This window comes from Taudactylus pleione, unplaced genomic scaffold (assembly GCF_031769625.1).
Source record: "Taudactylus pleione unplaced genomic scaffold, aTauple2 ptg000696l, whole genome shotgun sequence".
NCBI lineage: Eukaryota > Metazoa > Chordata > Amphibia > Anura > Myobatrachidae > Taudactylus > Taudactylus pleione.
The window spans coordinates 359,102-366,560 of NW_028285098.1; positions in this window are offsets into that span (position 1 = coordinate 359,102).

Sequence of the window (7,459 nt, forward strand, 5' to 3'; positions counted from 1 at the left end):
TTATATTCTGTCATTTACCTTGAAATCATGGGAGTTATTTTCTTATTTGAGGATTGACGGTGGAGTACTACCCATAGGTAATATATGACAGGCAAAGTATACACAAAATATATGCTACACCTTCCTTATCCCTTCACATCATTCTTTCATATACTGTCATATACCTTCAAATAATGGTTGCAATGTTCTTAATCGATGGTTTTATATATATATATATATATATATATATATATATATATATATATATATATATATATATATATATATATCTCTATATACTTATATACATACATACACACATACATATAAATTATTTTGTGGCAAATAATAGTTCCAGGCAGATAGATGTAGTGAACTGATGAAAGTTGATGCAGATACTCTGCAAGTGCAATGACAATAATGCCAGATAGTCAGGACTCCTGAGAAGTAATATCTCTGCGCCCAGCCAGCTGTTTGGGTCTAGGAACTTTTCTTTAACCCCGTCCTTGCACTTTGCTTTTGTGTGTAAGACAAGCCTGCAAAATCATTGTTTTACCGCTGCGCTTGGACATGGTACAATGGAAACCTGTGGCAGCGCACAGCTTCTGAGTGACTTACTGAGAAAAATATGGGATCACAATTCCTGATTCTTTATCGCATAGATACCCAGTCCCTGCTTTACTTGCTGGCTTAGTTTACTCAACATTTTTACATAGCGGTAATAGAGCAGTTCCTCTTTGCCAGCCTGTTATGTACATGTTATCTGTTAATACCTCTAAAACTTTCAGTGTTCCTAAAATATGGAGACTGGACTCAGTTACTATAATTTAAAGGTTCCCAAGCGCGGCACCCCAACAGTTCAGGTATTAGAGAGATCCATGGATGAGCACAGGTGGTTAACTCAAACTGACTGAGGTACTAATGAAGTCACCGTTGGTCAAGCATGGATATCCTTAAAACCTGGACTGTTAGGGTGCCCTGAAGACTGAGTTTGGGAACCCCTTGCTATAATGTGTATGTGAATATGACAGAATTTAGCACATTATTATGAGATTCCATATAAATATGCGACTTGTAGTTGTAGACATTACTACTGAGAAAAAACACAACTTAAATATTCAATGACGGCAAAGTACAGACACTGTATCAACGTCTCCCATCGCCAGAAAGCCGCTTTTAGCCCTATATTGTGCCACACTAACAGGTTTCATGCAAAGATTTGAAAGCCCTTTGTGTTGGACACACATTTGATGTTGTAAAGATACGTTAGAAGCATGTATACCTAGTGCAGATAAACGCAGTGCTAGCAGGTATTGGCAAATCCAGAGGCTTATTACTTGAGCATAATTTACTTTATGTTCCTACCTGTGCAGTGGCGTCTGTGCAGCTGTTCTGTCTTCATCTCAGGGGTCGGCTTTATGTCGTTAGAGGATGGCAATTAGTGCCAGAAAGAACTCGTGGGAGACATCTGGAGAGCAGGCTTCATGCTGAGACAGACATGCTACACCTATAAGTCGTTAATATTTCATGTACTCTGTCCTTACTGAAAGGGGAAGAAATGCATAGGGACCGCACCGAGATTCAGTGATGTGCAACCTGACAAGCACAGGATACAGGATGCGCCCAGCCAACACCATGTGCTGTAATCCCTTAGCCAAGCCTGATCCCTGACCTTTCGCAGTATTTACACCCTGTGACCGCTCCAGGGTCAACTATAATTCCCTTTTTTTATATATTTTAAAATTTTTTATTAATAATTATTTAGTTTGGTTGTTCAAAAGGAAAAGCAACACGGGCAGATGAACCATAAAAGAGGCAGCAAGCCAAAGTGTAATAAGGCAATAATCAGGGGCGCACGTATAGTGCGTGCAGGTGATGCCGTTGCTATTGGGTCCTGTGGCTTAGGGGGCCTGCCTGGGATGGTATTGGATACAGAAAGGGTTAGTGTGCAAACTACTCGCCATGATACAGGGTGCCGAGTACACTAGCGGCCTGATTCAAAGGTGGAAGCAATGCAGATGTTTGCGCAGTTCAGTGATATATTTGCTGCTACGTATGTGCGATAGATCCTGAAAACCCCAGCGGCACATGTGTTCCCCTGGGCGTGCGCCAATTCACCTGTTGTGTATTGGATTGCTGGCTCTGGAACTGGAGGCACAAGACCATGGGCGTTCCTGCGAGGTGGCTTGAAGTGAACGCACAAAAAAGGGCGTCTGATGGACGTGTTATGGGTGTGTCACGAGTGTGTTATGGGCGACTGTGTTCCCAAATGCAGAGCCGCTGCTACAGAGGCCATGTTTAGCTGGCGTTCAGAAGGGGACAATGTGCCAGCCATAGGCTGGTGGAAGTGGCGATGGTGAATATGATGGATCGCTGACAGTGGAGTGTTTGGAACCACAGGCGGAGTTACACAATCCGCGGGCAGTGAAAGTGGGCGTGTCTCAGGGCTTGCACTGTCCGGCGCACACTGGTGCACGAGGGGAAGGCTGATACTAACATTTGCATATTGTCGCTGCTGGGATTCTGAATCAGCCCCTCTCCACCAGCCCGACACCCCGCAGTGCCTCGCGTACAGCCGATTCGGCACACAGAGAAAAATGGGGAAGGGACCGAGGACCAAAAGCACATTTATCATAACCATTTACATTCCATAGTGCGCTAAAATGTTTTATTGCTTATACAACAAAATGAAAATATTATATAGTACGGGTAATGTTAAATTATCTCTGCGAATCTTGTAACAAAGTGAGTTCCCATCAGTTCCGAACATACTATACAAGCGCCATACATATAGGAACTTTTTGGGAATAAAAGACAACACGTCAGTACTGTGAGACAACAAGCTAACCATTACGCCACCGTGCTGCCCTCTAACATCTATATGCTAGTATTTTTCCCTTACAGGAGATCATGTTTGTGTGTTAAGATGACTATATAGATGATGAGCTTTGTAGAGAAAAGTCCCACATACAGTACTGTGCTAAAGTATTAGGCAGGTGTGGGAAAAATGCTGCAAAGTAAGAAATAGAAGTGTTAATAGTTATTTTTATCAATTAATAAAATGCAAAGGAAATTAACAGAAGAGGAATCTAAATCAAATCAATATTTGGTGTGACCACACTTTGCATCAATTCCTCTAGGTACACTTGCACAACGTTTTTGAAGGAACTCGGCAGGGAGGTTGTTCCAAACATCTCGGAGAAGTAACCACACATCTTCTATGGATGTAGCTTGCTCATATCCTTCTGTCTCTTCATGTAATCCCAGACAGACTCTATGATGGTGAGATCGGGCTCTGTGGATGTAGCTTGCTCATATCCTTCTGTCTCTTCATGTAGTCCCAGACAGACTCTATGATGGTGAGATCAGGGCTCTGTGGATGTAGCTTGCTCATATCCTTCTGTCTCTTCATGTAGTCCCAGACAGACTCTATGATGCTGAGATCAGGGCTCTATGGATGTAGCTCGCTCACATCCTTCTGTCTCTTCATGTAATCCCAGACAGACTCTATGATGGTGAGATCAGGGCTCTGTGGATGTAGCTCGCTCACATCCTTCTGTCTCTTCATGTAGTCCCAGACAGACTCTATGATGCTGAGATCAGGGCTCTATGGATGTAGCTCGCTCACATCCTTCTGTCTCTTCATGTAATCCCAGACAGACTCTATGATGGTGAGATCAGGGCTCTGTGGATGTAGCTCGCTCACATCCTTCTGTTTCTTCATGTAATCCCAGACAGACTCTATGATGGTGAGATCGGGCTCTGTGGATGTAGCTTGCTCACATCCTTCTGTCTCTTCATGTAATCCCAGACAGACTCCATGATGCTGAGATCAGGGCTCTGTGGATGTAGCTCGCTCACATCCTTCTGTCTCTTCATGTAATCCCAGACAGACTCTATGATGGTGAGATCAGGGCTCTGTGGATGTAGCTTGCTCACATCCTTCTGTCTCTTCATGTAATCCCAGACAGACTCTATGATGGTGAGATCAGGGCTCTGTGGATGTAGCTTGTTCATATCCTTCTGTCTCTTCATGTAATCCCAGACAGACTCTATGATGGTGAGATTGGGCTCTGTGGATGTAGCTCGCTCACATCCTACTGTCTCTTCATGTAATCCTAGACAGACTCCATGATGGTGAGATCAGGGCTCTGTGGGGGCCATATCATCACTTCCAGGACTCCTTGTTCTTCTTTACGGTGAAGATCGTTCTTGATGACAATGGCTGTATGTTTGGGGTCATTGTCCTGCTGCAGAATAAATTTGGAGCCAATCAGACGCCTCCCTGATGGTATTGCATTCATGTCTTTTATCAATATTTCTTGCAAAGTTTGTAATGGAATCTGAGTGGGATCGTCACTAGGCCCCTTACAGGCATAGAGGATTGAGGTGGGCAGCTTGTGCCTGTGGGTGACGCATGTCTATCTGCCGATGAGGGTATTGCAGGCAGATCTGGAAATGATTGTTTCATTAGGGGAGATCCCTCCGTCTCTCCCCCTCCCTCCAATAACTGCTGGATTTAGTTTGGCAGGCGAGACGCGCTGCTTCCGTCTTCCGCATCACTCTCCTGAGCCCAGGACTTTCCTGACACAGATCCTCCTGTAATCCTATCAATGTAAAGATTACAACAGCTTAAAAACATTAGGGTTTTCTTGTTAATAAAACAAAAACGCAGCCCAAAACTAACAAAACAAAAAGAAAACAGACATCAAAATCCGCATATTACAAAAGTGGTGAAGAAAATAAAACAAAAAAGAATAATAATTTGGCAATGAGGAATTTTAATCCTTTGCAGTAAGCCATTAGGGTACAGCAGCAAGTGGCATTAGGAAATGGCAGAGCCTGGTTGTGCCACAGGCAGAGGGTCAGTTTTGCACACCTCTGCCTATGGACATACCATCTCCCGTTATACCCAAATGCCACCTGCAAACCCTTAGCAGCCATCCACCATTTGCATTATTATAACAAAATAAATACCTCTGGGTAGAAAGGTCTTTTTCTTCCCTGCTGACTCATCCGAGGGGGAAGGGGGGGATACGCTCCGCAATCAAATGGTTTCTATTGATTGCCCCCTATGAGTCAAGTCCTTTAAAGAGACCAATATATATTGTTGGTGGCATCAGAGACACTAATACAAACATTGCTATATCTTATTGTGGCTTACCTAGCTGACCCACGTAGACGAGCTCAGGGGTCTGTCACTGTTGTTAGACATCTCCACTTCAGTCCTAGGTCCTGCGATGCCCTCCTGACAGCCGCCCGTCTATCAGGACAATATGAGCGATTTGCTGTATCTAGACTAAGCCACAAGTCCCTGTAGTCAACCATGGTGAGCTCCTCATAGGCGATATACTCCTTCATAGCATTAATCTGCCTCACTGCTGCCCAGATATCCATAGCTGTGAGCAGATGGTTTGCTGCCTGTATCAGCATGGGCTTAAGGAGATGTTTTCTTGCCAGCTCATGATACACCGCCTGTGCATACCTTGTGTCCTGCCACTCGCTGCCCTCTTCCAGCGCCATGGCCGTGCAGCCCAGGTGAGGAAGGCATTGGCTGAGACAGATGGCGGCAGCAGATACAATATCCGTATCCTGGCTCTGTAGCTTTATCATCAGCGATAAGCACTGTTCTTTAATCAGCCTCTTAATGGGACTCCACGGGAACACGCTGTATCTGTCCTCTATCTCCCCAAATAGTATAGTTGAATACAGTTCGATGTCACGAAGGCCATAATCCATATATCTTATGACGTGGTGGAGGACTTGGTCATACTTCTTCCATGTTTTATGGTGAAGCATCTGTATTACCGCCAGTAATGTTGTTAGCATCATAGGGAGCAGCTGTTGGTGTCGCCTGTTCAGCTTTTGCAGGATAGTTATAAATACATTTCTGTATCTCAGGGCCTGGTCTGGTGATCCCCTGGCAGAATTTGTGATGCCTTCTAGGACTTTCGTGCAAATGTTGATATCAATGTCATCCAACATGCGTAACATCTCCTCAATGACCAGATCGTACAAGTGCCCAGTGACACAATCTGGGTATGCCAGGAGAGCAGCGCAGATACTGACGATGGTCATTTTGTTGTGCATGTTGCTGGATTTCCATAAAGGCATAAGATGACCCAGAATGTCCTTGCAGTGTCTGATCTGGACAAGCACTGTAACGTAGTCCTCAGGGGAAGCACATGTATTGCTGTGTGTGTCACTTAGCACTGGCTGATGTATTGCTCCTGTGCCATAAGGGAGAAGTGCTGTGCTGGGGCCTCCTTGCTCTATACTCCACATAGATCTTCTGCATGGGTCATCCAGCACAGACTCTACTTGTACTATGGCGGTTATCATTATATCCTCACTATCAGGATTATTCCTGCTCTGTGTTTCCCAGGTGCTGAGCAGCACGCAGGCTTTGGTGAGATATCCTTTTATTCCTGGCTCTAGAACAGCCGCACCTTCCATGGTCAAAACAGCATATGGATCATTATAGCCAGAGCTCTTTGGGTGCGGGGATCAGTCGCAGTTTCCATCAAAGTACATATGACTGGCAGCATGTGACCCAGGAAAGAGAGCGGCACACTGGTATATGACATGGCAGCCGCCAGCGTGGTAAGTGCTGACAGCGGAGGGAAGCGCGAGGCGGCCTGTATACAGTTCTGCAGCTCCCAGATGATAATCTCCGTGTAATGTTTGGCTAAAAGGAACAGAACTTTACTTGCTGCAAGCCAGGGGGCGCCACTGTCTATCTGCTCTGCCTCCAGCATGAAGCTTAGCACAATAGGTATTATACGCTCTGTAAACAAGCCATCCGCGTCCTTCCTTATTTCTAGGACATGGCAGAAGAAGTCCAAGATGATGTGCACCTGATGAATAGGCAGCCACTTGTACCCCAGGACATTACTTAGCTGATCTACTGTACAAAACAGTTTTCCCAATGCCATTTTCTCTATGATCTCTGTATAAATTCCCTAGAAGGCGGCATGATGGCCAGGCTCTTCTGGTCTTCCGGCAGAGTCCTATCCATTGTTATATGGACTCTATGCATTGTGTATAATAGGGATCTTACCAACTGTTGTATTAAGACTGTAAGAAGCGTAGTCTGAAATCGTAGTCAAAATCCGTTAAATATAGTCGTCGTCAGAAATGAATAAGAAAAAGAGGGAGGCATTACTAAGGAGGAAGCTCTATTTTTATTTCCCCCACATCCGATTACAGCCATTATTTATCACCTCCCTAGCTATATCAAGGCTGGTTCACCACGCCCCCAACTACCTGTCCACAGAGACTAGCCATTTGCGGTGAGGCTGCAAGCCGCGCACTGCAGCAGGGTTTGTGGTAGAAGACAGAGGTGCACGCTTCATTCCCCGCTATACGGAGGTAACTGGGACTTGTCTTACACCATGATCGCTTTTGGTCCAGTGAGCATTAATATATACACTACCGGACTCCGTAAGTGAATGGGGAATTATGTGATGTGACTCTGTTA